This window comes from Numenius arquata, chromosome 2 (genome assembly GCF_964106895.1).
Source record: "Numenius arquata chromosome 2, bNumArq3.hap1.1, whole genome shotgun sequence".
NCBI lineage: Eukaryota > Metazoa > Chordata > Aves > Charadriiformes > Scolopacidae > Numenius > Numenius arquata.
Window position 1 is genome coordinate 82,293,729 of NC_133577.1, and position 21,561 is coordinate 82,315,289.

Consider the following 21,561-nt stretch of genomic DNA (forward strand, 5'->3'; position numbering starts at 1 on the left):
AATATTCCCCTGGTCACAGCGGGTGACCGACAGAACCCCCGAAAGGGGCTGTGAAAATACAATAGAATGTAAGGAGGACAAACAGCCCTGTCCCCTCTCTCCTTCCCCACACCCCTGGAGCCAGACACCCCACGGCAGCGGTCTGGGGACCAGGGACGGGGACGGTGGGACAGGCCAGCACTCCCAGTCCTGCTCAGGGACGTAAACAGGACGTCCCACCCGGGCTGATACCGATCAGCTGGACGGGGCAGAATAGGGAAACAAGGCCCCCGCTGAGCCCCGGTCACCTCTGAAATGACAAAGCAATATTGCAAGCGGCAAAATACAAGCAATATTGCGAAGAGCTTCAAGACCGAAGAGCGAGAGGAGGAGACAGCCCCGGGGGACTTCTGCCACAGGCTGCAGCAGGGTCTGGTCCCTCGCCTGCACCCCGTGCTGGTGACTATTGAACTTTGACACATTAAAGGCGATAGTGACTGAATTCTTTGAGCAAATAAAGCACTTATAATTGGATAATGGCCACCGAGCATCAGTAGCTGGGTTGCCTCATGCCTGAAGGAAAGCACGAGAATTTTTTTTCCACCCACAGACCTATTATGAAGCTGACAAGGTCCTGCTCTCTGCAGTTCCCATTAATTTTTCTGCTGGGCTTGAAGATTTATGACGGCTTTGTCTGACATTCATGAGGCAGACAGGTATTGTTACATGCCGACATAACCCAGGTAGCAGCCACGGGGTGTTCTCCAGAAATGACTGCACTCCAGTCAGCTTTGGAAAACTCCCAGCTTTTGCACAGGGAAATACTAGATAAATAAGAATCTCTCTAAATTCCAGTCTCCCTTTCCACCCTCAGGGAAGCCCTACACATGCCAGAGAACAGGGATCACTGCTCGTCCTGTATTCAAACAGCAGGCAAGCTAAAATCCTTAGAAATCCTTGAATACCCAGCAGATGATGACATACACTGAGGACATACCATACCTGTCATTTAAACCCTCTGTGATTTGGAAAAAAATCATACATGCAGCAGTTATATTAGCCAGGGGCAAAGGAGGAATAACCAGCTGGCATCCTCACTCTTCTCCTTCCAGGACTCCGTTTTCTCTAGCTGTGCAGAGTCTTTATATATATATATATATATATATATATATATATATTTATATATATTTAAAGACCAAAATAGAGAGAAAACAAATAGAACTAAAATAGCAACAGTACAAGAGAAAATGCCACCAGGAGTTCCTGTTCACAAGGCTATCCTGGCATTTATCTGGGGCTGTTGACATATTTAGTAGCCATCCGGTCTCTGCCAGCTGGATGCCAGCTTCAAGCTTGAATCCACAACTGAGATGATAATTTCTTGCTTCATGCTACAATTTCTGCACTGTTATTTTTCCTGTGGTGTGAGTTAGCAGCATAGCATATTCTGGGGGCAGCTTATCCAAAGGCATCCTGAAAAATAAACCTACATGGCTAATCCTGGAGTTTCCCTCACCCAAGGAAGCAAGCATTTTGCTTTAATGTTATGTTAAGGATGTTTTTTTGGAGTGAATTGCAATGAAGAAAGCCTGTTGCTTTTGCTGGTAAAGGACTGTGAATGTTACCACGATTTTAGTGTAGTTTCTGAAATCTTATGAATGTTTCTTTGTTACACTGAGAAACATTTTCATTTTAATTATCTGTAGCCCATGGAGATAAATCCATGGAAGAAGGCTGGACAGTAACAGAGCTATAGCCTTCACAATTCCCCCTCCCCAGTGGGTGCAGCAGTTGCACCCAGCTTGTTGGCAGAGGTTGGTGTTGGGCTATACGAGGTGCTGCTCAAAGAGGTTTTGCCCCAGAGACTGCAGAGTCTGAGGGCTTTGGGGAGACCAGGGCTTGTGGGAGAAGCATTGTCACCCTTGTTTTGCTGGGAGGATTTTGGTTTCCTTCCCTGGGATTACTCAGGAGCAGAGCAGGGCTGGGCTTTTGTGACCGGCAGGGCTCTCATGGTGAGACCACCACAACTCTCACTCGCCACAGTCCTGACACAGATTTTGCAGAAGGTCGGACAGCCTGTCCCTTCCACTGGCAGGCCACCGTCGAGCAGCAGATGCCATGGACGCAGAGGCAGAGCCCACCATGTGGCTGCAGGAACCCAGGTGATGCTAGCATGTGTGCTAGCACCCGGCTTGCTGGTGACGGCTTAGCTCCCATGAAGCAAGCTTGCTAAGAACCAGTAATATAGCCTAGTAAAGCACTTCAAACTCTATATGGTTTTAAATCCCCCCACCTTCTCTTCTCCGGAGCACAAGAAAGCCATGACAAAATGTAAAGGATGGATCCAGAGCCCAGCACAGCCCGCCTCTTGTAGATTTGGGGCAGGGAGGATCCCTCTACTGAGAGAATGTGGAGGTTTGAAAGCCAGTCAGGGTCACCTATTGAAAACCAGAGGTGCTACAGGGCTTAGTTGCTGTGGCCAAGTGGGTTTACCCTAATGACTGCCCCGCTGCTGAGCACTGACCTCCACTCCAATTCTTGCTTTGCTGCTCCTTGAATAAACACTATTTTAATAATAATGAGCCATAAAGGTTACTGACTCATCTTTCTTCTTCAAGTTAAGGAAATGAATTGGTCAATTATCTTAAGCATCACATAACTCAAAAACCCCAAAGATTTCTGTCAAAGACTCCGCTGTGTTGCCCATTATAAACTGAGAAACAACCTTCAGGTATCAGTTCCCAGCCAACACAACATTTGTATGTGTTATAATTAGACAAGGGTTTTGTTGCTGCACAGTCCTGCAGTTACAGTGCTCTCCACTGTAAGCCCACTCAAACTGTGTGACTTAGCCAATGACTCTGACCTTTTCTCATCAATGAAATACAATATAAGTTATTTTTGAGAGAGCTGGTGCCTCTGCATACTTTATTTCCCTTGACGTTGTCATGCAATCATGATTACTTTATTAAGCAGAGGGGGAAATAACAACAGTGGCCTATTGTAGTATATAGTGGGAAACAATTATTTTTTTTTTAATACAAGTGATACGCAATAAAATTCATTTTGACTCTGTATCACATTATGTGAGAAGAGAGTGAGCAAACAGTGATAGCTACCCTTCCCATGCAAACAGACACAAAATAACACAGTTAATAACAGTTTTCCTTGACTTTGCCTCCCTCACATTCACAGCCTTGGAGCCCTCTGGTATCTTTAGCCGCTGATATGGTGGCCTCTCTGACCGAGGTGACGGTGAACCACTGGTCCCCGAGCCGTGTCAACACTTGCTGCCCTGGGAAGGTCCCTCCTGGCACTGGCCGCTGTTACATCCTTCACACGGGAGCACCAAAGCAGGTCCTTAGAGCTGTTTATCTGTGACATTCACAGCAGTTTAGCACACGTTTCAAGGCACCCTGGCACAGGCAGCAGCCCTGCTGGGGGACACCCCCATAAGCAGTGGGGGCCACCAGCAGCCATGGTCCTTGGGTGCCAGGGCAGTGCTGGTGCTGAGGGTGAGCATGGAATGCTGGGATATCAGGGTGCTGGGGTTCTTCTCAAAACCTGTGACCACAAGCAACAGAGACAGGGAAGGAGATAAAGTGATAATAATGTCCAAAATGGGACAGATCTGATTGCTGTAGGCAGAAACGCTCTGGCTGTGTGTGAGTACCATGCATGGGCATTGTGAGCTTCTTAGAAGAGAGCATGTAAACATATCCTTTTAAAAAGAGAACAAAAGTGGCAGACATCCCTTGGTGGCAAGGAAGAATCTATAGAAAGACATCAAGTATGGTAAAAAAACCTGGAAGTGGGCAAAGAAGACAAATGTTCAAACCCCCATCTCTAATAACCTAGCAGGAGCTGGTACCCAAGGGTTTGAGCACTTAAAAGAGCTGAATCTCCATAAGTCTTATTTTGATCTCCTTTCCAAGTCTTCCAGTTGCTTTACAAAATGGTGAAAGCTTGCAGTTCATGTTTAGTAAGCATTTTCCTTGGCATGTCTGAGAGGTGCACATATCAAGGGGAAACTGAGCAACAATCTCAGCACAGGTGCCCAAAGACTTGTCTTTTTTTCAGCTCTCCCTCTTGGTTTAGTAAAATGTGTCACTCCTTGATGTATACCTTCTTTCACCTCTTCCCTTAGACCACCACAGACACTGTGTTAACATGATAGCACTCCAAACGTCAGCTCCCCAAAGGCAGAAACAGATTCACTCCCACTGCCATCTGACCCGGCTTGGGTCAGGGTCTGGCTCCTGCCTGCAGTCGGCCAGGCACAAGCTGAGAGTGATGCCTGCAATGGGAATGGTGGCCTGGCTGGCGTCTCGCTGGCCTTGGTCGGCCCGGGCAGCTGAGGGCAGAGCTCGGCTCTTTGGGTTGAGTGCTGCTCTGAAGGTCTGCAGGGCGAATTGCACCACGCTACCTGGCGCGCAGCGGGGGGCATGGATGTGCAGCCGTGAGCCTGCAATTTACATTTAAAGAATTAATAAAAATTCCATTCCAGAGAGCTTCTGTGGGGTTTATAACCTTGACATTTCTTTATCACCCCCTGGCTTGTTTTTTTTTTCCCTTTATAACCAAACAAACCCATACAAATTAGTATTTAAAAGTATGCAATTAGCAAGCTGCTCCTGCAGCTATGCAGTTCTCCTGCCACCCAGTTTCCCAATGGGGGGAAATCAACAATAAAGAACAAAGCAAAGAATTTGCTGCCTCATATTAATGACTGCTGTTTGAGGACAGCATTTGTATTTTAAATGAATAGCTTGCTGAGGACAAAAAGGTCAGAACTGCATTTTATGGTAGCGATAGAATAGCAGGAGGACAGAAGAAAGGCGAAAGCCGTGAGCAGACAAGCGGAACACCACGCTCTGCTTGGTGGAGAGGCTGGGACCAGCGCCCGGCCGTGCTGAGGCCACGCATTCAGGAGTCAAAATACGGGCACGGTCCTGCAAAGTGATGAGGACGGCGGTGGGAAGGGAGCACACTCACTTCCCAGTCAAGCCAATGAACTCTGTGGCACACAGAGTGGTTCAGGAACCTTCAGCTCAGCCCAGTGATCCTCCTGCAAAACTTTCCCTTCTGTAAAGCCATATGGATCCATCTCCGTGTACGTGGAATTTTTTGCATCAGCTCTGATGCCCTGAACACGCTCTGTCGCCCAAGACGCTGCCCGTGGATATGCAATAAGATCCTGCCAACGTCCAGCAAGAAAGCCTGTGCCTGTGTGTTGAGTGCAGCTACCTGAGGATGTGCCCTTTGCCACCTTAATGTCTTCAAATTGCCTAAAGTGAAATCTGAATTGAGAAATCCAAATAGAACCTGATGCTGGTTCAAGTCATACTGCAAAACCCCAGCCCTCATCCATGGGTATTTTTCAATACCTTCAGGAGAACTTATCCTGCTGGCCCTCTGAGGCTTCAAGATAAAGATGAGACAGTGTGCGACTATTTTAACCTATAACATGCAATGAGAATGTGATAGCCACACCATAACAGATGATAAAGCTAGCCAGAAAGGAAAGCCAAAGTCTCCAAAAGGGCCCTGGGATCCCTGAGGGATCCCAGAGCAGAGCAGCCATCTTACAGCCAACTTCTACAAAGCTGTTGAGAGGAGGTAGAGGCTTCTCCAAGCGCAAGGGCTTGTGCCACTAACCTTTCATGGTGTGAAGCAAGCCCACAACCCCCCTGGACAACAGGGGCTGACTGGATCCCCCCAGGGCTGTGTCCATGAGATATGGCTCACTGCTGGGATGACAGTCCCCTGGGCGAGAGGTGCCACGTATGGCCCTGGCACCCACAGCCCATCTGTCCTCCCATGCATGTCCTGCTGTCAGGACATCCCTGACCTCCCAGGGAGCCTCCTTGCTTCTTTGGACTGTGGTGTTGAGTCTGTGAAGCTTTAGCGAGGACCAGGCCATCAGCGACATCATGCAGTGAGAGGGTGATATCTAGCGCCTTGCCCCCACCATCCCTTTCCATTTCTGGAGGTTTTATTCCTGGCACTCTCCAGTGCCCTCTCCTCCTCCTTCTTGGGCTCCTTCCCATTGCTGCTGTCACCTCCTGTTTGTTTCACATATCCTGACTGGTCTCCCAGGTGCCCACAGCGGCCGGCAGGGTCCTGACGAGTCCTGGTCCCCTCTGTCCCCAGCCTCGCTGCAGCTCTGACTCCAGGGCAAAGCTTTTGAGGAAAATGTAGGATATGTTAAAGCCGAGTGACTGCTGAGCTCCCTTATTGACTATAATAAGGTGGAGAATAACATTTCATTAAGTGCATGTTTCTGCCAATGTAACAAGCCCTTACCTGCAGTCGTGTGTGAAGCACAAATGGCCCAAAGGCATCGCACCTGAAGGAAAAATTCCAGTCCCTTCAATAATGTATTAACATTTTTAGCATACATTCAAAACGTTTAATGCAGTAGGAAAAACATGTGTTCTCATCTCAGCAGCCTTGATAATCCGTAAGAAACAAGAAGGAAAACTGCACATTTTCATCAGTGACTTCTCTGTGTGCATCCTTTTTTTTTGCAATGTTAGAGCTAGGACAGAAATCAGAAAATCAGCTGGAAAACAAGGATGGCCAAGCAAAGTAATGCAGACTTGTTCTGAACATGTTCCTGGAAAGAGTGACTGTAAAACTGTGAGCCAGATAAAACCAGTGCTCTGCCACCCTGACCCCCACACCCCAGTGCTTCTGCAACAGCCAAATTACCCAGAGGCTCAGAGATGCCTGAGAATCACTCCTGGCTTCTCTCCAGGCACTTCAGCTATGGAAAGGAGTAGCTAAAATAGTATCTCTTTAAATAGGTGTTCCCATGGCACAGGTTAGTCCTTGTTTTGAGCAGAGCTGGCAAATAACCCTGCTCCAGGCAGGGAGGGGTAGGAAGAGGTGCTATTTCAGGAATCCTCACCCAGTAGGACTGGCAGGCCGTTAATAGTGTATTTTCAGCTATGACGGAGCTGGAGGAAAAGAGGTGCTGGTGTCGGACAGGGTGCAGGAACAGGAAAGTTGATGGTCCTTTACTGCTTGGTCCTCCTATGGTGGCATTTGACATGCTATGCAGAGTCCTGGCTAGGAGTGTCCCCAGCACCGGTGGCTGAGCATGGTTTGGACACCTTGCTCTGGACTGGTGCTGGCTGTGTGGAGCACCAAATGCACCTGCAAGAGCAACTAAATGGCTGTCACAGCTTCAGCAGCATTTGCTGGGTGTCTCCAGGTGCCGGGGGGGCCAGCGACAGCGAGGCGTGACCTGCAGGCAGGGTCCCCATGTCCCTTCTGGCTGCTGGAGCCCTCCTGAAATAGGTGGCATCCTGTCATGCAGCACTCCTCTCCTCCCCTAGCCCTACCACAGGCTTCTGGAAGCAAAACAGCTATTTTGGCCTTGATTTTTTCAATTCTTATCTTAAAATCCCAGTTCATTTCTCATTTACCAGTATCAACAGGACAAAGGTGCATGGGTACAGTTAAACCACTTCAGGGATACAACTTGCAAAGATGACTTACGTTTTTGCCCTTTTCCTGTGCTTGTACCAAGCTTTCACCAACCTACAGCCCAAAAGACTGCCTTCTAACACCTTGAAATATTCTGCATAAACTGTGCCAAAGTTCAGCAAAATCAATTTGCCTGGCACAAGCAAGAGACTGGAAGCAGGAATTCATGAAAAATGCTAAAAATGTCTTAAACTTGAGCTATTTTTCCCTCAGCTGGGAAATCATTCTGCTTAAAATAGAACAGGCAGAGAGATGACAGAGAATTTTTTTGGCAGTCCCTGAGTGACAGGACACAAGCAAATTTTGTTCTGTTTTGGGGTGGCTTAGAAAACACTTTCAGCCCTTGTGCGTAGGTGTTTTCCATTTTGCCGAAGGGGAAGTATGAAGATTGCTGGCCTCTGGTCGCATTTTCAGCCTTTGTACTGCTGTGGAGATGGCGACACAATGATTTGCATCCATTTTCCTCCTTGTTGCATTAACGTAAATGAAATATATTCGCAGTGTGTAAATAGTGGACTTAGCACAGCAGCCGTGCTTGCATGAATAAGTCTTTTAAGCTCCTCTGCCCTTTCTGCCCCACGGCTGCATAGATAAATAAAGAGAAGGCTTTATTATATTTGTCGTGGCTAAAATTAAAGGTCTGTGCTAAACCAAGTAAACTAAGCCTTCACACTTGTCTCCTATCACTCGCTGCTCCTTAAATCCCTTGACTTAGGCTCTATAACCTGGTGGGAGAACACTATACTGGAAGAGCGTTAAAGCTGGAGACAACAGCAGGGTCTTTGCCAGACACGAAGCCCAAAGTCCCACATCTGATGTGCTGGAGCTCCCTCATTCATATAAATAGACAGAGGGTGCTTTATCCAGGTTTTTTTTTATCATTGCTGAAGTGTTGATAAAAGGGAGAGGGAATCTGTGACAAATTTTCACAGGAAAAAACTTGGAAGCCCATCTTTGAACATGGTAAGTTGGGATATAATTGTTTGGGGAAAAATCCTCAAAGAGGATGAACCAGTTACCCCTTGCCAATTATCTATCCATCCATCCATCCATCCATCCATCCATCCAGGAGAGGACTGCTGTGTTTTTTGGAAAGAAAAAAAGAGAGGAGAGGGGAAGGAAAGACTACTGCAACCCAAGACCACCTTCTTCCTCCTGAATCCCACAGCCTCCTTGCCCCAAAGCCCCCATTCCCCATCCCACGTGCTGCAGAGCTCAGGCTTGGCCCTCACATGTATCTCCATTGCCTCCAGGATATCATCCCAGTCTTGTCCACAGCCACCAGTGCTTCCCAGCTGGGGCACTGCACTGTGCAGCTCCCCTTTCCCAGAAGCCCTCCCATATCAGAGCTACCCTCCACCCCAGGGCTCCCCACCTCTCCTCCCTCAGGTCCCAGCAGCAGCTCCCCCTTCTCCCCTGAAGCCCCTTTGGTCCTCCCGCCCTCTCTCCCAGGTGTTTGGGGAGCATGGCTGTTGTCCCCTTCTTCCCTTGTTGTCCCCTAATGCCGTTCCCTCCACAGCTGGTGGAGTCACATAGCCTGTCCCTTGGTGGGCTCACAGGTCCTGTGTCAGTGCGTGAAATCCCAATCTATGGCATCGTGCATCCTTCAGGCAGCTCCACAAGACTGTGGTCTCACCTAAGCAGAGTCAAAGTTTCCAGGGGACGCAGAGCTAGAGCTGGGACATTGAAAGTCCCAAATTGCTGGCACCTGCCTACTTGAGAGACCTGGCCTCTCACTTGTCCTGACCACCCCGCCACTGCTTGGACTCCTTTGTGCTATACTAATCCTTCCCTCAAGAAAGCATTTTGCTTTCCTTCAAGGAGTGGGAGAAACTGCAGGGCCTGGACCTCGAGCCCTGTGCCCTCAGCCACCCGTGAAGTGTTTAGGAGTCAAAATTAGGGGCTGAAGGACACGGTGGAGAAGGTGCTGGGAATGGGTGGGATGAACACCCTTAGCATCCCTCAGAGAAACATGCAGCTTCCCCGGGATGCTTCAAATGCCACTCTCCAACAAGATTTAGAAGATCTGATGGCCAAATCGAGCTCTTGGTGGTTTTGGCAGAGGGTAGGTGCCTGGTGCCACTCCCAGGTAGCAATCAGCATCTTTCTCTCTTCACTCCTCCTGGTGCCTCTCAGCTTAGTGTCTGCTCCCAGCAAATTCTCCCATTTGGCAAACCTTTGGGTTCGCAGACACAGAACAACTAAAATTTACTGTTCACACCTGGTTTGTATCACACTCCTCCTCACAGGAATAACCAACCCTGTGGCCCCAGGCCTTACTATTCCTTCAAGGTGCTCGGCTCCCCATCAGACAAGAGCGCGCAGCGCAAAATAAATTCAGTCCATTTTTTTATATCATTCCAGTAATTCCTTAGGGGATGAGAGCATCTCAGTGTGCGGGCAGACAAAGAGCCAGCACTAATGCAAGGTTTCATCCTTTTCACACTCACTGTCCTTACAGCAGAAATATTCCTGCTGTGCTAATGGGATTAAAAAGATGGGTATCCAGGCACTAAGAATTAAGAGAATTTGGGTTCAAAATGCCATTGAGTTTTCTTTTGAAATGGCTGTGTAAACACATGAATGATTAGCAGATAGAGATCAAAACTTCCACATTAGTAAACACAAAAATGGATTTGGCACTTTTTCTTAAACTAAAATGTTATGAATGTAGTAAAGCTTATTTGTAGGCCAAGGCTTTACCATAACAGAACATAAACTCTTAGGGCAGTCAGTTTTCTGGCATAATAATTCTGTCTTTACTTATTAACAAACATCAGCAATTCTGTGCTGTAGACACCAATATTGGGAAGTGTGGGGTACAGTGGCTTCTTTGTGAATGAATGGTCTTTCTCTGAGAACTGGACCGCTGGTAATTAATTATCTCAATGTCTTTGATCTATTTACTTTGTGCATATTTCATCTGTTTTGGTTTGTTACTTGCATTTCAATGATCTCTTACATTATGGAGCAATTCCTTCAGTTGGGAAAATTGCTTTTCCCTTTCCCATGGGAGCATAGCAGTGGACTAACCGCTCCTCAGAGATGACAGGTCCATTTTTTACTTCTGTGAGCATGACTGCACTGATTTAAGGAATCTGCTCGTATACAGCTGAGGAATTCAGTTTGCTCTTATGAAGCCTCTGTGTGCATTTATAGAAAACTGCAAACTCCCTTTGGGCTGCAAAGCTATTTGCCTGCTCCCTCAGTTTTAAAGGTAAAATGGTAGGCAGAGATGGCAAAGGACCACTGTCATTAAAGATCTGTCTCTTGCTCATCAAACTCTATTTCCAACTACTGGTTAAAAACTTAATTGCATTTAACACAATAATTACAGTAAGACTGAGTGTGTATTTGATTTACCTCAGATTTTCCCAAGAACAATTTTATCAACTATTGCATGTTGTGAAATACAAGGATTGCTCTCTCAATGTTTTGCCATGACAGACAAGAAACCCATGATGATAGCATGGGGGTCAAATATCCCCTTCCTTCTATCTCCTTCCCCCCCAAAAAACCTTGAAATCAGTGTGGGGTATTTTTCAGATTATCTGCGTTGGAACAGGTTGGGAAGTTTTCAGTTCCTTCCTCCCACAGGCTGTTATTTCTGGGTATTTGGTGTTTTATCTTTAACAATTTATGTTATTGCATTATGCGTGATAGTCAAAGCGAACTTGAGGAGGGAGTATCAAATGTTTTATGTATTTTTGGTTTCCATTCTTGAAAAAGGCAAAGGAAACAACATTTAACTGGAACTACTAAAACCAAATCAGAGCTAATTTTGCACCGAAAGCTATGGCAGAGCCCAGTTTTAGCTTGCTATAACCCTACCCATTCCCGTACAATACAAATCAGTACCTCATCTCAGACAAAATTAGCTCTAGGTTGACCTATACTGGAGAGATTGAGCTCAAGACAAGCAGAAGCTAAGGGCAGATTACCAGAAGACAAGTTTTGTCACCTGGTTGCCGCAGGAGGGGGACAGCGGGAGAGGGACAGGGCTTTCCTGAGAACTCTGGAGCGCAGTGTCAGTGAGCAGCGTGCTCACCCAAGCGCGCAAATCCTGGGTGGGAAACATGATGGGGCTTCACGCTCTCCCCATGCTGGGGCTGGGGGGGGACTCATGCAATGCAGAGGTTCATCACCAACTCCTGGTAAAATAGGACAAACCCAGAATCAGCAAATTAAACTAGAATGGGCCCTGGCTCAAAGCTCTCTTCTGATTTTCACAATGCATGAAGCCAGATCTTGCTGCCACACCTAAAGCACATCTGATTTTTGCAGAGGCACTTATCTAGCAAACCCCTAAGGCTGCAGTGATTGTGGGACGGTCATGAGAACTTTATTTTCTTCAAACCTGAACTATATCCGAAGAGATTCTGCAGTACATTAGGTGCACAGATCTTTTTCACCAACATCAGTGGACAAATCTTGCCAGAGCATGCTCGAACCTCTTTGCTTGGTAGCTTCAGTAACACCAGAAAGAGCTTTTGAAGCTTTCTCAGGCTGATGGTCTGGTACAGCACAGCTCTTTGATTTCTATGAGAGCAATTCACACCCAGTGGCTGGAGGCCAGAGGTTCAGTTTCCTGCCCTTGAGTGCTGCTGCGGTTTGAAGGTTTGAACATGAGCCTGCTTCTGTGCTCCGGTGTCACACTGTCACCAGCCACCTCTGGTGTTTGTCTCCCTTTGTGGTTCTTCTTGCAGAAGAGGCTGAGATTGATTATTTTTGCCCTCCAGGGTGATACTGAGACATAAACAACATTTGTTCTCTCTTCAGTTTTTATTGACTGAACAGCTGCCCTTGAGCTGCGTCATGAAGCAAATGTATTTGTCTAAGCTAATAAAAGCATGAAATGCACCCTGTATTGGATAAAGAGCATAGCAAAATGATGTTTTTGCAAAAAAAAAAAAAAAAATGTTTTGGGGTAGCTTTGAGCCATCGTTATGCCCAAGCAAAGGAGGGAAGAAGTGGCATCCCACCAGCTCTCACAGCTCCGGAGCTGAAGTTTGCAGCCAGCTGTGGGGTTGTCTGCTCTGCGGCTGACGCATCAGTCCCTCAGCAGTACCTTGTGAGGCAGCACCCTCCACAGCTTTAATTCTCTTTTCTCCTGGACCTATCTTTTGTGCCAGGGGATGGCCAAGAACAGCAACCAGGGGCTGGAGTGGCAATGCGTTATATACCTGACATGGTATATACAACAGCACCAGTGGCGTTTTAAGGCACTCTGCAAGGTGTAGCCAGTGAACAATGCTGTGGGAAGTATCCTACATCCATTCACCAGTGGCTTATGCTTAGGGGATACAAGTGCCTTGGCCAGCACCACAGGAAGATGCGTTTGGATTTAAAGAGGATGAGATTTTTCTCTTCTAGACCCCAGAGATCAGAAGATCAGAAAGGCAACCTTTCAAAGCCCTGCACTAGGCCGACTTTTTTCTTTCCCAACATTAGAGATTTCGCGCACTGGGAAAAACACAGGAGGAACTACGAGGGTCATGCTTGCCAGTCCTCTTTTGGCAGGACCTGGCCTCCTTGGCAGGGAGCAAGACCTGAGAGCTCCTTACAAACCTCTCTCTGAAGATGCTGTAGTGCCCCATCCCTGCCTTGCAGTAGCTCTGCACTTTCACTGGTAGCATGTGCTGCTGTGGTCCGCTTCCCACCTTAGACCACATAGTTTTTCTTCTGAAGGGAAACCTTCAAAACCCGTATTCCTAGTAGGAGAATACAGCTGTGCAAAGTCGCATCTCATCCCTCTGACTCCTAAGATCAGGTCTCAGACATCATTCTATGTTTCTTCCAGAAAAGCAGGAACTTCATTGTATTTACTGTAAATGCCCTCCTTTTAGTCATTCTGTGTCACCAGTTGCAAAAATCCCTTATAAAGTTAAATGTAAGACGTTGTTTTGGGACAATTCATTAATTCCTGTAAATCTGGGGTTTTTTCAAATAAGAAAACCTCAGGCCTGTGCAAGGTAACTTATGTATGCAGTTATCTCAGACTGCCCTCTTATGGCAAAACGTTAAATTGTCAGGTTTCTTTTGCTTTTCAAAGGTTTTGCAAATTCAGTTACTGAAAACCCTAGTTTTAAAAATTACTGAATAACAAGACAAAAGAAGTCATGGTTGTCTGATTCATTTCTGCCCCACACAGGTCCTGTCACCAATTCATCCTGCCGTGCTCAAGCACTTCCAACTCCCTGGTCAGCAGCTTGACCACCATCTGGTACATGTAGGATGAAGGCTGTTGATGGTCTCCAAATCCTGACAAACAGGAGGAGTTTCTCAGGCTCAGGGGCCAGCCACCAACAAGGCTTTGCTGAAGCCACAGATGAGCTCTCCCCTGCTGCAGAAAGCTCCAGAAAACCAGGGCAGGAAAATTGCTGGCCACTGAAATGATCTTGCAGGCCACCTCAGCTGGCTGCAGACAAGCACACAGATGTGGGAGGGCTTGGCATAGGTCAGCAACCCCAGCCATGGCTGGAAATGACCAAGTGGGGAGGGTGCCCACAAGAAGGACAGTCTTCAGCCTCCTCCCCAGATCTTCAAAGATGCTCTGCCCACTTTGGTCCTGGCTACTCCTCCCCACGAATACTCATCTCAACCCACACATGGTGGCTCTGAATGAAGAGGGCTACATGCAAAGCAGTTTCTGGCTGTTTTAAAGCAGGGGAGGGAAGGAATCAATATAATCTGTGGATTCATGATGTCCATTTAATTTGCAAATGCTTTAAAAAAAACAGCAGTCACTTCCTTCATACATGCAATCTACACAAACAGTAGAGAAAGGACTAGAGGCTATGCTTTTGCTTTTGTTGTCACCTAAGCCTTCACAGTCTGTGCTGCGGTGGCTGCCTAGCCACTGGGAGCCTTGCGGTGGTGGCACGGATACCTCATGTCCTTCAAGTCCCAGAGCTGTTACTCTTGACTGCCAGTCTCTCCCCCAGTGTGCCTGAGCTCTTCTGAATCCACCCGCTAGAGGACAGCAGGAGGGTGTCAGGCAGCCAGCTGTTCATCACAGCTTGGCAGGCAGGGGGAATGCATTCACCTACGTATAAATACATCAAAAATAGCGGAAAGTAGTTTGTATGCAAGACTGCAAGGAACCGGCGGCTGGTAGTAAGGTCTGGTAGTAAGGTCTGGCTCAGGGAGGAAGGCAATAAAAGGCCTTTGCCCCAAAGTGGTGTCAGCTCAAGCCACCACTGTTTTCTTTTAGGACAGTGCCCTGGGTCTTCTGTAGGTGTGTGATCAGAAAAAAGGCCAAGGACATTACCTGCAGCATACAGACCCTTGCAAAATGCTCAAATGCCCAGGCAGAAAAAGGAAACTATAGTGGCAGCATTACTTGTACTAGCAGTGACCTGGAGAAATAACTCTGTCTTTCATTTCCAGCCATGCAGAGCCAGAGATTATTTAATCCAGGATACATTTCAATCCTCCTAACCAGCACCAGCCCATCTGAGGTACAGCCCTCTCCAGACTGCAACAACTTACGGGCTGGTGAAAGGACATACATTGCCTACATGACAGTACAGCTCTCTGGAAGGAGTTATCTACTCTTACAGCTGATTTATAGATAGAGAGGTAGGTGGAGAAGGTGAACACATACTTGACTCATCGACATTTTTTTCAGTCCCATTTGGCTCCCAGCTCTTAGTGTATGTTACCTTGCCTGAGTTATGAAGTCTCAACGTGACCTCTTTTATGTAGATATTCAATCTGGAAAAGCAATACCCTAGGCTTTCGATTTCTAAACCAGGAGTCACACCTGGTTTATGCATTACAATCCTGCGTGGAGTGAGGAGGGAGCCCATTTACACCCCCCAAACAGCAACTTTAAAACTTTTCTAAGGATTTCACATGAGAAATGGTTATATTGCATAAATGTCAGCAAAGCACCTTCCTTTGATACTAAAAGAATATAAACAAGAAAGCACTGAGTTGTCAGAACACCAAAATTCAAAGCATGAAACCAACGAGGAAACAAAATAAATAAAAGTCTGGTTCCTTTCTAATGAGCTTCTGCTGTGAAAACGGTCGCCCCCAGGAGACACCCGCTTACCTGCTAACTGCTCAGCTTGGGAAATGGGGCTGCACTCCCTGCAGGGACTTGGAAGAAGTCATTTCTCTCCCTCAGCCATCTGCTTTCCCGTGTATAAAGTTGAGGTGATCATCATTACTTTTACTGCCTTTATTCATCTTGGATGATGGATTGCAGGAGTATGAGGACTTTTATAGGCTCCGTTCTGCTTGTGTGGGGAATATAACTTTTTATATTTCAGGCTGCCAGCTTCAGCACATGAAGCCCAGAGTCCAGTCCCCACCACGCAACTCCTAGGCAAGAATAGGTTTGGAGACGTTAAAGCATGGCTGTGCCTGTGCCGAAGAGGGCTCTGCAGGATCCCCTGCAGTTCCCCTTCCAGCTGTTTCCTCCGGAGCCACTGGGAGAGGAGTTGGTTTCCTGGCTCTTGTCCTCAGGTGCCCTAAAATCCAGCAAACCCTGTCAGTTTGCACACAGGACCCACAGTTTTGCCCCAGTCCCATAAGCAGTCATCTCTCCCAGGCCACAGATGCCCTGTTGAACCTTTAAAAAGATTTTATACTGCCCTGGGGGTGCTGGTGGCAGAGGTGTAGGCTCTGTGTTTTGGCTTTTCCCAGCTGTTTTTCCCCACTGGTGGCTGCAGGCAGGCAGCATGATGTCTCTCCTTCCTCACCCTTGATAGAGTGGCTCAGAGCCTCTGGTAGACTTCGTGGAGGGCAGGAAGCATCCCATGCCTGCCCCCTTCTTCAGGGAGGGAGAGGAAGCTGTGCCCAAGGGGTCCTGGATAAAGAAAGTTTAAAAAAAGGGCTTTTAAATCACTGAAAATATGAAATATGTGACATAATTCTCTTGTCTCCATAATTTCTTTGTCTCCATAGTTCCTTCATCTCCATTCTCTCCTAAGCATAAAGCAGATATGGGGCAAGCAGGAAAACCCCATGCAAAGTTCTTAAATTCTGGACAGGCCAATTAAGGGCAGTGCAATTGCCACTCACAGTGAGGATGAGGAGCTGCTTTCACTCCACGTTAACCTCTTATCCGGAGACTGACTAGCTCCAAGCCTGGCTTTGCCCAGCCTCACCCAGCAACATTTGAGTATGTTCAAATTTCTCACACATGCTGACATCCAAGACATCTGAGTTATTAATATTTCTCAGATATTTTTAGAGCCCCAAATGAAAACACATCAGAAAGATAGCATTCTTCCTTCACGAGGTAAGAGTAAAATCTCTGCCTGAGCTGTCCCGGAGGGAGCCTGCACGGATCTGGCCCTAGGGCTTGTACCAGGGAGCAACAGCAGTAGCTGCAGCTGTGGACCCATAGGGGTCAGTTTATACCCAAATAAAAGCAAAGTCAGGACTGCATAAAGAATGTTGGTCAGTGTTGAACAAAACTGCATGCCAAAAAAAAAAATAAATAGAATAATCACAAGTATTTTTAGTTTTAAAAATAGTTTTGTTAACTGAGGACTGCTGGCAAAAAATGGGCACTTTCTGCAGCCACAGTGACTGCTTTGTTTCCCACGCAACAGCCTGGATGTCTTTGCAAATGCCCACAGACTCCTGCTGGGTTTACCTTTCACTTTAAATGACAATTTGAAAGCTCATCACTGTGGTTGCCATTCTTCCAACCACAAACTACCTACAGTGGTCACCACTGGAAAGCCCCAGCGCTTATCACCAGTGACCACACCATTTGAGGCCTATGCACTGCAAGTCCCTGCGTGGCAGCAGTCCAGCAAGTCTGTGCAATGCCCCTGGTGCCATGCCCAAGATACCACAACATCTATAATTAGAGCAGGAAATGCCTGTGGCGCTGTGATGAGCATTACCAACAATTTCCTTTCTGCTGCTGCTTGCGAAAGGTTGCTGCTGACATACCCAAGGAATTCTGAGCCTAGTTGAGTTGCAAGAGCAGTGTTATTTTCTCCATCTTCCTTCCTACTTTCCTGCCTGTATTGATATTCTTTTCCTTGCTTTCATTTAGCTTAGGTGTCTCAGTGGAGGGACCATCTTTTCATCCTACAGTAACAGCATCCATGACCGTGAGCCCCCATCTGTGTTAGCTTCTAGGTTATATAGAAGCACAACCTCATAGCATAAGAGTTATCCCTTTGATTCCTAGTTTAATGTCTAGAAAAAGAGGATTTTTTAAAAATATCCCAAAATATGCCCTTTTCATAAAGATGAAGGCCCTGCAGTGTGGGACTAGTCATGTCCTTTTCTTTTAACCCCAAATCCCACTATCAAGTCCACAACATGGGGTACATTAGCCGGATCACATCTTGCAGAGATAACTCAGTTGTGGGACTCTGGGACCCTTTTTGGAGACAGAAAAGCTGCTAGCAAAGGTGGGAGCAGAACCCCAACTCCTGATATCCAGGTCTCCAATGGTTGGAGAACAACAGGACAAGTTGGAACCTCCATGAAAACTTGCTTAAAAGCAGGAATAAACCACTACTACATCTACTCTGATAGAGTCACCTAATTTATTTTTAAAAATTAAGTGACAGCAAGTCCATGATTGCACTGGTTCACCAGGCACTACTCCACTGCCTGTACACTTGAATGTTTTTCCCTATATATAACCTGCATCATTCCTATTGAAAAACATGTGTGATTTCTATTTTCTTACTCCCAATGGCTATCAAAGACAAGTAACGACCCCCAGCAACATAACAAACCCCTACTCATCAGAAGACCTTTGTTACCATTCCCCCTCCCTCCTGATCTACACATACTCCATTCCTTTCCAGCTGAAGTAAATCCAGTTCCTTCAGCCTTTCCTAACAGATCACTTTTCATCCTTTTGGTTGCTCTCTGCATCTGCTCACCACGTTTCTTAAATGACAGTGCCCACAGCAGGACGCAGTGGCCAGGCAAGGCCCTTGCTGGGACAAGCACCACATCGCACTTCCTCAGTTCCTGCTGGTCAGATCAGCCTGGAGAGAGGCACAGGTCTCATGTATCTGCACCATGAGAAGATGTTGAATGATGGGGGCTGGCTCAGCCCAGAGCTGAAACAGCTTTGGGGGGACCTAAGAGCAGCCCCTAATGAGAGGGTTATAGAGGAGAGGGAGCCAGGCTGCTCATAGCTGGACGGGAAGATGAGCAGCAATGGGCATGAGGTGGAACATGAGTTTCAGATAGAATATAAGGACATAATCTTTCCCCATGAGGATATTCAAACAGTGGGATGGGCTGCCTCCGTCCCTGGAAGTTTTCAAGACCCAACTGGATGAAAACCTGAGCAACCTTGTCTGATCTCACAGCCACTCCTGCTTTGAGCAGGAGGTTGGACTGGAGACCTCCTCACAACCCCCCCAGCATCAAGTAACCTATGGTTCTGTGATCCTACGATCTTCCACATGACAAAACTGGATACATATGCTGTATAAGCCCCTCCCCACAGAGAATATACATTTAAACCTAAAGCAGAAAGATGTTTGAAACAGAGCTCGTAAGGTATATAGGAGGACCTAGTTCAGTGCTGTATTCCCAAGTAAGTGGATGCTTCAAGGGGAGGCCTACCAAAAAGATTTTGGTGAAAAGTCTGGGAAGCCAGAAAGATCTCATTGCTCTGAAATCTAGTCAATTAAAAAAATCCAAGTGGTTTTAAAGGTTGTGTCTGCCAAATGACCTTTGCCACCATCAGTGGTTTCACAATCTTGTCCTCCCATTTTATTGCAGTATTTTCTCACCTTTATCGCATAAAAGACTCACTTGTGTGGTAGAGCACCAAAAAACCCCGAACAGCTTGAGAGAGGAGAGAAGCACTGAACCTCATTAAGCCCACAATGTTGTTGAGAGTTTGAAGTAAACAAACAGGAAAGACATTTCCTTTAATTGCTTCAAGTTCTAGTACACTAAGGAGGTAGTTTTACCCATATTAGGTGAAATATTTTCAGAACTGGGTTTTCAACTGGTGTTTCTTAAAGCGACATGTCGAACTTCTCACTGCCTACAAAGAGCACATCAGAGTCTGCAACGAGCCCTGGGTCCTCAGTCTCTTGGCAGCAGAACCACAAAAATTACACCACCGTCTCCTCTATGTAAACTAGAGTGTCTCATCTGTTTTGTAATTGCAGCCTTTATGAAACTTCACTGCAATAGCACTGAGTGACTGCGCAGTAAACTGTGCTAAATGTCAGCACCGGATAACTAGAAGTTGTCAAAATTCTAGGTTAGGCTCAAAAGTCAATGCTTGATTTTTACATTTTTCCCTGTGAGCAACAAATGGTGGAGGAAAGAAAAGCCTCCAAAAAGTTTACAAAAAGTGAAACATAAATGTAAAATACTCTAGCGTCACTATTGTTAAAATAGCGTTAGGCACGTATTTAAAAAGGAAAGTTGTTACAGGCAGGAAGGTGTGTGCCCTCACGCATGTATAAAACTGGCCTCCAGGGGCTGCCTTTGGAGGCTGAGGGAGCACCTCCGCTCCTGGATCTGGCCATCCTTCCTCTTCCCCACTCTTGCTGGCAGCCAAGGTTCGGGTGAGCTACAAGGCTGACTCCTGAGCTCCTTCCACGGGGGAATCCAGCCTACTCCTCTTCCCCAGCCCCTCCCTGTCATCTGGGGAGGGAACTTCCACCCTCTGGAGAAAACAACATTAGCTTTCCAGCATGTTTCCAGATGTTCATTATTTTTCTTTTTGCTTTACATAAGGGCTTTCTGAAAGGCACCTCAACTTTTGGGAAGCCAGCTGTCACCCAGAAGAACTTACTGGTACTTAACCCCATGCAGGTGAAGCAGCCCAAGAAACATGACAGCTACAATAAATGAATACCATACGCTTCCTCTCCTATCCCCTGTGTCTTTATCATCAACTTAAAAGACAGCCTCTTCACTGTAGGAACTTCCTCTTGCTAAGAATTTCCACCATGCCTAAAGGAGCAGGATGCTGCTGTCAGGCTGTCACATCTTGTGGGACATGAACTTATGTGGTTGCTTCCTCACCCTCTTCTGCTGTGGAGCTGCCCCTCATGCTCTTGCAGGTCTATGCTGCAGCTCCCCACCTGCCCCATGGACCCACCTGTGAACCCAGCTATCCAGATGTAGCACAGATATGGCAACATCTTGGAGCTGGTAGTGGAGACCTGAAAGGAGGGAAGCAGTGGTAAGAGCACCTGAGAATGCATCTCCTTGTAGGCCTTAAAAGTGGCTTTGGAGAAGCCTGGATGAAAGGCACGTGCAGAGGCAAACCTGCAGCCCCTCTTTGGGCACCCTTCTTCGAGGATCTGCTGGCAGCTGCCCACTCCTGGCATAAGGCTCGTGCAGCCACTCAGACACCAGGTTCTGGTCCAAATGAGAGTCATGATTATTTGCTGCATGGATTACATACCATCTTACTTCCATATTTACACATGTATGTGTATGTGGGCATGCACCAATCTTCCATCCAAATCCATGAATGTTTCCAAATGCACAAATACCATGGAAAAATAAATATATGAAGCATAAATCATCCATCAAGACCAGGTCTGTGATTATTGCAGATCCTCAAGCTCCCAACTGGAGTCAAGGGAAATACAGCAAGCACAAAAAGTGCACATTGTTCAGTAGATATTTCTTTGCCTTCATCACTACATGATGGGTTCCTGTGAGGCAGCTGTTGGCTCTCCACTACCAATGTTTAGGCGGTAACAGAAGGGAAGCAAAACAAAATGTGGCCTAAACGCCTGGAAATACACTAGTAGATATAAACAGCTGGGATGGAAGAAACTCTTTTTTTCCATGCCCCCGCTGAGGTTTTATGGTCTTTGCTTCTCCCACGGAGGGATTGCTGGGTGAGAGAGATTGCAACCGCTAGAGGATACATTTGAATTATTTGGAAGTCTTGTGAAGTTTGTATATAAAACTGTTCGTCTAATTGCTGCAATTTGGAAAGCTGAAACTTTCCAAGGCTTGCCTTTTTTTTTTTTCCTTCTAATGCAACTTCTTTTCCTGACTTGAAGTCTTCTTCATTTAAACATGCACGAGAAGCATTTTCTGCAGAGTTGACTGAGCACACTGCAAACATAGCACCAGGCTTCCAACAGTTTGTTCTGTGGG